Source organism: Mandrillus leucophaeus, unplaced genomic scaffold (assembly GCF_000951045.1).
Source record: "Mandrillus leucophaeus isolate KB7577 unplaced genomic scaffold, Mleu.le_1.0 Scaffold931, whole genome shotgun sequence".
Lineage (NCBI taxonomy): Eukaryota > Metazoa > Chordata > Mammalia > Primates > Cercopithecidae > Mandrillus > Mandrillus leucophaeus.
Window position 1 is genome coordinate 44,489 of NW_012110153.1, and position 9,118 is coordinate 53,606.

The 9,118-nt window shown below is 41.3% G+C and overlaps 1 protein-coding gene across 1 annotated transcript in view; it reads left to right on the forward strand.

Moving 5' to 3' along the window:
* The window catches only part of KIAA2022 (KIAA2022 ortholog), a 202,149-nt gene continuing 193,031 nt past the window's right edge, over positions 1-9,118 (forward strand). Inside the window, exon 1 of the mRNA XM_011970202.1 lies at positions 1-85. The gene's annotated coding sequence lies outside the window, so the exon portion shown is untranslated. The remainder of the gene's footprint in view (positions 86-9,118) is intronic.

The window sequence follows — 9,118 nt, forward strand, 5'->3', positions numbered from 1 at the left end:
CCCAGCCTTGACTGCGACCGCGCTAGCTACAGCGCCTGCTGCCTGAGCCCGCCAGCGACGTGCGCCTCGGGAGTCGGCCTGTGAGGTGAGTATGAGCGCTGCCATACAGCTCCCTGGCCTTCTCGCCGGCTCCCCGGCTGGCTCGGGGTGGCGGCGGCGGGGGGTGGAACGAATTGGGGTAAGTCGAGCGAGAAGAGAAAGAAGGGAAAACGGAAGGGAGGACGTGTGTGTGCAAATGTGTGTGTCTGTGTACGAGGGAGCGAGGCCGCTAGGGCGAGAGATCCCAGCTCGCCCTGACAGGCACTGCAATCTAGGAAAGGCCTCTGTGCTTGCGCCGTAGGAAGGGGGTTGCGGGGGGAGGGGAAGCGAGCGGACCCGAGCCGCCGCGCTTACACGCACACCGCCCGGCAGAGTGCCGCCTCCTTTCGGATTGGTGCAGGGTAGAGCCTGGCCAGGGAATGGGGCATGGGCATGGCACGCTTCGGCGAGAGCGGGAAAACCCACGCGGCGGCCGAGGCTGGGCGCTCGGACCAAAGCCGCAAAGGTGCGAAGCCTGGCGGCCGTGGCTACCACAGAGCGCCCCCAGGACACGCGACCCTTGGCTGAGGCTGCGGACAGGTTTAAGTTGGGGGCCAGACCGAGCCTCGCCCAGCTCGTCTCCTTTGCGGAAATTGGCTTGTGGCCCCTTCGCGCTCTCGGTGGCGGTCGAATTGAAGCTTTTCTGTGTGGCTTCTGGCGCTTCTCTTCTGCCGCGCCCCGCAGCACACGTCGGCTCGCGTCTTGTACACCCTGTAGGGCGGGAAGGCCGTGAGCCGGCGCGGGGAGCGGAGTCCCGCTCCGGGAAAGTGTGGAAACCGCGCTGCTGAGTTGGCGCCGTTCCGCTGAGGAATTCAGCGATTTCAGCATGACTGCTTCTGTCTGTCTGATTCGTGAGGGACCGAATCACCCGCGCAAGGTTTTCTTTTTCGAAGTTAAAAAAAAAAAAAAATTGGCATCCCCATTTCGACAACAGCACTCTTGATTTTTATCAAGCTTCTGGTTGCATTTTGGAATAAGTGGGTCTCATATTTTGCTTCTGGATTTTGGCTCCCAGCGTATTGTTGAATGCTGTGCACAGCACTACATTTAGCTATGTGGCCTTTTTCTAATGTTGCATTTTCTAGACAGTTATCTGAAAAGACATGATTTGTGTTGTAGGGCTGGCAGGGCTGTTTTTAAAAAATGTCTAAAGCACTTTAATCCCGGGATTTGAATATATCCTTGGTTGTTTTTGGTGGAGGAGTTCCTGGAATATTTTGCTTGGTGAGAAAAGGTGCTGCAATGGTCTTCTCTGAACTCCTTACAACCATTTGTGTTTTGGGGGGAGGGGGGGTGAATCTCCCTTACATCTTTTACACATGAGGTAACATATGACCAAACGTTTTATTTACAGCAGTGACGTTCTTATGGCTGAGGAGAATTTACACTTATTGAAAAAATATTTTTAGAAGGGAACAAAAAAGTCCTAAGTAACTGTCATTTTACATATTAACTGGGAAACCGGCTAATCAAATAAAACTGGCTGAGTGTCTGAAACTCTATCCCAGTGAAATATGTGGCTGTGAATATAATTAACCATCTGTCTAGTGAGCAATTTAAATTTGGGCTGGTACATTTTTATTACAGTGTCTAATTTCTGGAAGACGTACATTTTACCCAGCAGTAACAACAAAAACGTATTTGCTTACTAGGTCAAAAATTTACTTGTGTGGTGGTGGTATTTCTCTTTCTTCCTCCATGTCTTTCATAGTCCCCACACTGCTTTACCTGGGAGGTGAAAATGAGCTCCTTATTTTTGCAAATAGCGTATTTACAATAGAGGAACTGAAACTAGCCCTGGTGGCTAGTGATTAGACATTTTTGTTTCTTAGAAATACTTTCCAATATTTTACCTCCCCAAAAATCTAGATAGATTGCATGCATGCTAGTTTAAAAATGTAATTTTTTGGTGCACATGGGGTAGGGTGATTGAACAAAATTTGTAAGATTTAAAATTTCTCTATTTACTTTCTCTTATTCTGATGAATTCTCTACCTGGCTCTCCCAACTGGCCCCCCAGACATAAACTCATACAAAAACACATCTTTTTTTCCTTACAGTTTTTAAGGTTAGCAGTATTCGGATCTGTGATTTTAACAATATACTGATAAACTGCTTTTTTTTTTTTTTGTAAATCTTAAGTGTAAAATATCATGACATAAAAAGACAATGTATATATATTTAAAGTTTTCCCTATGGTGTGATTTTAGCCAGAAATTTATTACTAGGAAAAAAGAGGGATAGAGTTTGAGTAGAGATGAAATGGCTCCGGGAAGATTAGATTTGAAAGACCTTCACCAAATAGCTATTGTTAACATAACATAATTTAAATGAACCACGGATTGATTGTGCAGTAAACTAGAGAAAGTCATTTAAAGTAAAATACTTTTAAAGCAAATATTTGCCTAAATAACAGCTCTGATAAATTGGTAACAATTATGTAAGTACATGGCAGAATTTGACATATGTCAAATCTGTTAAATAAATCAACCTGTTCAGTGAATAAATCTTTGATGCTTCAGTGCTTTTTCACACACACACACACACACGCACACCTGTAACACTCTGTTGCCAAAGTCAAACAACTGCAATACTGCCACTTTCTGTTTTACTTCAAGTCTGTCTCTTTTCCCTCTTTTTCTTTTTTCCACAATCTTCTGATTACTTGTAAGCTACCCGGTGACCAGAGAGAACTAAAGGTGCGGTGGCGTTGCCTGTGTTTAGGAGGTGGGAGAAAAATGAGAAAAGTGCTAAGTGTTGGAGCACACAAAGATGTCCTCATGGATCCTGGACACAGTCACTATGGAGGTCCTGGTTTCACAGACCATCATAGTGTATTTGCATAGGAGAAGGACTGGCCTATCCAGAGAAACATTGGTTGCAGTTTCTCTGTTCCTAAATCCAGTTCTAAATAATATTTTTTTCTTCTGTATATCCCTTAGTAAGGGGAGAAAAATAGATTCTAATTGGCATTCGACTGTTACATTACCTTTAAGCTTTTATCTGATGGTACATATATAAGTGTTCCTGGCAGGAGTAAGCAAAAGGAGAAAAGGGCCAAAGTGGATGAAAGGGAAGGGGAATGATTCACTAAGGAGTAGGTCATTTGGCTTCCTTGTTTTTCCCATCTTAAGAGATTTTAGGTTTGGACATTATTCATTTTTTCTTTTCATTTTTTTTCTTTTACTTCCTCTGAAAAGTTGGCCACCAGCTCCCTAATGGACAGTTTCTCCACCAGAGCACCTTTTCAAACCCAAGGTCATAGGGTCAGACACAAAGCACTTGTTATGTTCTCTATGCCACTTCTCCAGGGCTGCTTGAAAACAAAACAAAGAATATGTACACCTACTACGTACCCATACGAATTAGAAAAACAAAAACAGAAAAAAAACAGAGCACCAAACAAGATTGCATCACTTGGAGCTACCTTTAAGTTCACACCTTTTCTCTTGCCCAGAAAATGTATTTTTAGTCAGAGGTGAACATTCCTCTCTTCTCAAACAACAGTGGCTCTGTTTGTAAGTACATCAGAACCTTGAGGAAATCTGGTCTGAGGTGTCATCAGCCGGGAAAGTGGAGGGTTGGGGAAAGCTGCCTTTTAGTGATGATAGGGTCTTTTATGGGCCAGCTACACGTAGGCGTGAGGACCTTCATTGTCTCTGTTCCCTTTAGTCCCTCACTGCCCACAGTGATTCACAGGCCTCTGCTAGGTAATGTGCTCATTTTGGTATTTTTCTTTAGGTAAGTGCTATGATTTGATTTCTTTCCCTACCATCTTCTCTGGTGGAAAAGAAGCTGAAGTCTTCATGACCAACTATTAATACTATGCACACAATTATTACTTTTCGAAAGAGCACTTCAATATGTCATCTTATTTATCCCCAGTGTGATAATTTTGATGTAAACAATTATCTGCTGTTTTCTCTAGCACCTCCAAGCCCCATTAAATTTTTTTTCAGCTTCTCACCCTCAGTAGCCCATTTTAAGTGTTATACCACTAGCTTAAACAAGAAGTTCCTCCTGATGCTTACTCTGAAGGGGTTTAGAGGTTTGAGACCAAGATAAATTATACCTTGGGCCTGAGTGCTAAAGTAGTGCCAAGTCATCCTCTGTCAAGAACAGGTGTAGAGATTCATTTTATTTGGGGGAAGTTAAAACATTTCCTCTATGGAGGACTATAAGTAGAGTGACCATATGTTGTGGTTTGTGCCTGTTGCTCCAGCATACTTATTTTATCCTCAAAAATGTCCCAGTTTGGAAAAGAATTTTGTGATCACCTTACTATAAGCCACCTTTGAAAGAAACCATGATTCTCAATTTGGGGAAGTGATTGTAAAATTTGAGGGGATAATGAGCTTTGGAGACGTTATAGTCCCCTAACCCAGCTCAACCTATCTTTTTCCTAGCTAAGAGATCTTTCTGGAGAAGAACCCCTGAAATGATTCAGACTTTGGGCTCAACAGAATTGGATTATTGGCTCCAAAGGCATCTCTCCAAAATGCCTGTTTGCATTTGCACATACACATGCACATAAAGAGGTGATGTCTGCATGCTGGAAAATGGCTGCTCTAACTTTCATGAAAGACTGGTAAGAATTAAAAAACTTAAAGTTTATCAGGAGAAACAGGTTTAGAAGCAACATCCTGACCATGGCATTTGTGAGATACAAGGGCATAGCACCAAGAGAAATGTTAATTCTTTTCAGAATAGGTTTGAGAAGTGCACAGGCAACTTTCTGTTTCAAATAGTTTGCATGTGGTCATGACTCTTTTTCAATTTGCCTTATCCATAATGGACACAATGATCTTTTCAACTACCTCCCAGTCCTCTCAGTATCCATGACTGGCTTTCATCGATCTAGGGCAGGAGTTAAAAGAAATTATGGCCCACAGGCCAAATCTGGCCTGCCATGGAAAAAGAAATAATGCAGACAAGAAAAAAAAATGGAGCCATTTAGAGTTGCTTCTGCAAACATTTTCAAGCTTGCTCTTCTTAATTGAGCTTCATTTAGTTCAATGTTAGAATGAGTCCACATTTCTTTAGTATATTTCAGCTCATATCTAGTGTTTGGAGATTGTCCAGAGCCTGGTAGAGTGGCAGGGGGTGACCCGAAAAGTGAAATCCACAAATGAATTTTTTTGTTTGAGTCAAAATGTCAATAGCTATTTTTTCTTTCCTGCCTAGGTGAGTAATCCAAATTTTGTTGTGCCACTAAATTCTTTATGCCTTCCTCCCCAATATTTGTCATGTTATTCCAGGCATGCCTGTGATTTATTAACCCAGAGACAAGATCTCAGCAAATTGCTTGAATAGGAACGTGCTTTGTCTTTAGTTACTAAATAACTGGAACACATCCTGAAGATGTACTGTTTTACTAAGTAGGGGAGTAGAAAAAGTGGGCCATCACCATCTAGCCAATGGTCCCTAACCTTGGCACGTACCCCTGTGAAAATTCAGTGAATGCCAAGGATACTTTCTTCAGAAAAGTGCATATTTACGCATATAACACTTGTATACATTTTCAGGAAGTTCAGCCATATATTGTGGGTTTAAACCTCTGTACTAGCCTTTCCCTAGTTGTTACAGAATGCTCGTTGTATGACTGTCATGGTCATGGTAGCTTGAAATGGAAGCCATTCAATGTCTCTCTCAAAAAACATGTCATTAATGTATTTATGGTCCACAGCCCTCAGCTACTGTACAAGCATTTTTCTGATTAGCCTTCACAGGCAGTTTTTATTATGAAGAAGAGCCACTTAGCACTCACTTTTACATTACCATTCTCACCAAAAACAAGTCAAGACTAGTTTCCCCAAATTATTGACTTGTCAACTCTCTGATTCTTCAAAATGCCTGTTCAGCTTTCACACACCCCCCACACAAGTTCATCACTAATATATAAAATATATTCCATAAAAGCTCACTCACATTTCATCTGCCCCTACGTCTCTCTGTTTCATCTGTTTCTCTCACTCTATGTATTTCTCTTAGCCAAGGGTCTGGCAAATACGGGGAACTCTTTCTAGCCTCAATCATTAGGTATGGTGATGGAGTCAGAGAGGGAGATGGTGTCTAGATACCTTCATGGGGACCTTGAGTCACATGAGCCTTTTGGAGTATTAGACATCTTGGAGAGAATTAATGTATTTCATCCTGGATATCTAACATCATATATTAAAGGCAAAGCTCCTTAAGCTCTGCAAACACGAATATATGCCACATCTGTGCCTTGCAGTTGGGATGGTAGTAATAGGTGGTATATTAGTCTGTTCTCATACTGCTCTAAAGAAATACCTGAAACTGGGTAATTTACAAAGAAAAGAGGTTTAATTGGCTCATGGTCCCACAGGCTGTACAAGAAGCCTGACTGGGGATGCTTCAGGAAACTTTCAATTATGGCAGAAGTGGAAGCAGGCATGTCTTACATGGCCGCAGCAGGAGGAAGAGAGCAAAGGAGGCGGTGCTACACACTTTTAAACAACCAGAGCTCGTGAGAACTCACTCAGTATCATGAGAACAGCAAGGGGGAAATCTGACCCCCATGACTCAACTACTTCCCACCAGACCTGTCTTCTAACATTGGAGATTACAATTCGACATGGGATTTGGGCAGGGACACAAATCCAAATCATATCAAGTGGTATTCAGATTCATGAATAAATGTTTATTGCTTCTTGTCTTGGTAGTTTAGAATACTGCAGAGTATGTGGGTTAATAGAACCCTAAGACTGGAGGGGTCCATTAATGATAATTGCTGATTCAATTCAGCAAACGCTTATTGAACATCTACTTTGTGCTAAGCTCTGAGATACTGGGGACAGATAAAAGAATAAAATGATTTTTCTGTCTCATAGGGAATTACCTTTGCTCCTGGCTGGGTCGTTTTACCATCTGCATGAATTTACCCTACTATTTTCCTAATTCAATGCATTCTTCTGTTGTTTCTACGTTCTACCCCTTGGTAAATGTCTTAGTCTGTTTCCTGTTGCTTATAATGGAATGTCTGAAACTGAGTAATTTATAAAGAAAAGGAATTTATTTCTTAAAGTTATGGAGGCTAAAAAGTTCAAGGTAGAGGGGCTGCATCTGGTGAGGGCCTTCTTGCTGATGAATTCTCTGTAGGGTCCTGAAGTAGTACCATGGCACCACATGGCAAGGGGACTGAATGTGCTAGCTCAGGTCTCTCTTCCTCTTCTTATAAAGCCACCAGTCCCACTCCCATGATAACCCATTTATCCATTAACCTATTAATCCATTAATCCATGAATACAGCCACCTTTTAAGGGCTCCACCTCTCAATACTGCCACATCAGGGATTAAATTTCAAAATGAGTTTTGGAGGAGACAGATATTCAAACCGCAGGGAGTTTCTTGGTAAATATCTCTAGCTGGGTTGAGACAAGATGTCCAGCCCCTATGGCACAAATGCTTCTGTTCTTATCCCTGCATTAGTTTAGCAGGCCCCATTTAATAGGGAATAATGTGATTGTTTCCCTGCGATTCTGAGGCAGCATTTCTATCACTGCTATCATTGGTGATGTGGAATTGCAAATATCATTAGTCATGATGTATTGACTATTGCCTTAAAATTATAGTATGGAGTTGTTGATTCTGACTAGTGAATTGAATGTACTCTGCAAAAAGCCAACTTTCCATCTTTGAGTGAGTTGGTTTTTAACCCCTATTTGGTAGCTTTATCAGTTTTCTACTATGGTTGCTATAACAAATTTCCAAAATCTTAGTGGTTTAAAACAACAAATTTATATTTCTACAGTTTTGAAGGTCAGAGATTAAGTGTCTGAACTAGGCATTTGCTAGGCTATAATCAAGGTGTAGGCAGGGCTGTATTTCTTTCTGGGGGCTCTGGGTGGAGACTCCATTTCCTTGCTTTTCTGGCTTCTAGGGGCTGCTGGAATTTTTTAGCTCATGGTCCCTTTACATATTCAAAACCAGAGATGGGAGATTGTTTCCTCACACTGCATCGCTTAAATCTTGCTTCCATCATTACATTTCCTTCTCTGACTCTCACTCTTCTACCTCCCTCTTCTGTTTATAATGACCCCTATATTTATATTTGGTCTACCTGGATGGATAATCTAGGATAATCTTTCCATCCCAAGATTTGTTGATTTTCAACCATAATTCTATCTGCAATTTTAATTCCTCTTGTGCCATGTAACCTAACATTCACAGGTTCTAGGAGTAGGATGTGGACATCTTTGGAAGGCCATTATTCTGCCTACCACAGTGACTTGACTTTTTGTTGTTACTTTTTATTTTGGAATAATTATAGATTCACGGGAAGTTGCAAGGACAGAGAGGCCCTGTGTATCCTTCTCTCAATTCCCCAGTCGTTACATTTTGCATAATAGTTGTGTGTAGTTCTGTATCACTTTATCACATGTGTATATTTGTGTTTTTTATTTATTTTTATTTTTGTAGAAACGGTTTTACTGTGTTGCCCAGGCTGGTCTTGAACTCCTGGACTCAAGAAATCCTCCTGCCTTGGCCTCCCAGATTGTTTGAATTACAGGTGTAAGCCACCGTGCCCAGCCAGCACACATGTATATTTGTGTATCCACCATCACAATCAAGATAAAATATTATTTCATCACCGCTAGAGATCTCTTTTGTGCTACACCTTTATAGTCTTTGTAGTCACATTCACCCCCACTCCTTTGCCATATCAAACTCCTTGTACTCACCACTATATTTTCCATATCTAAAGTTTTATCATTTCAAGATTTTTATATAAATGAAATCATTGAGTATGTGACTTTTGGGGGTTGGCTTTTTCACTCAGCAGAATGCCCTGAGATCTATTCCAGTTGTTTTGAGCATAAGCAATTCATTTCTTTCTACTGTTGAACAGTATTACATGGTATGAGTGTATCACAGTTTATTTCATCATTCACCTGTAAGAAATTTTGGTTGTCTGGAATTTTTGGTTATTACAAATAAAACTGCTATGAACATTAGCATACAGGTGTTTTTTGTGTGTGTTTGGTTGGTTGGTGGGTTTTTTTTTTTTTTTTTTTTT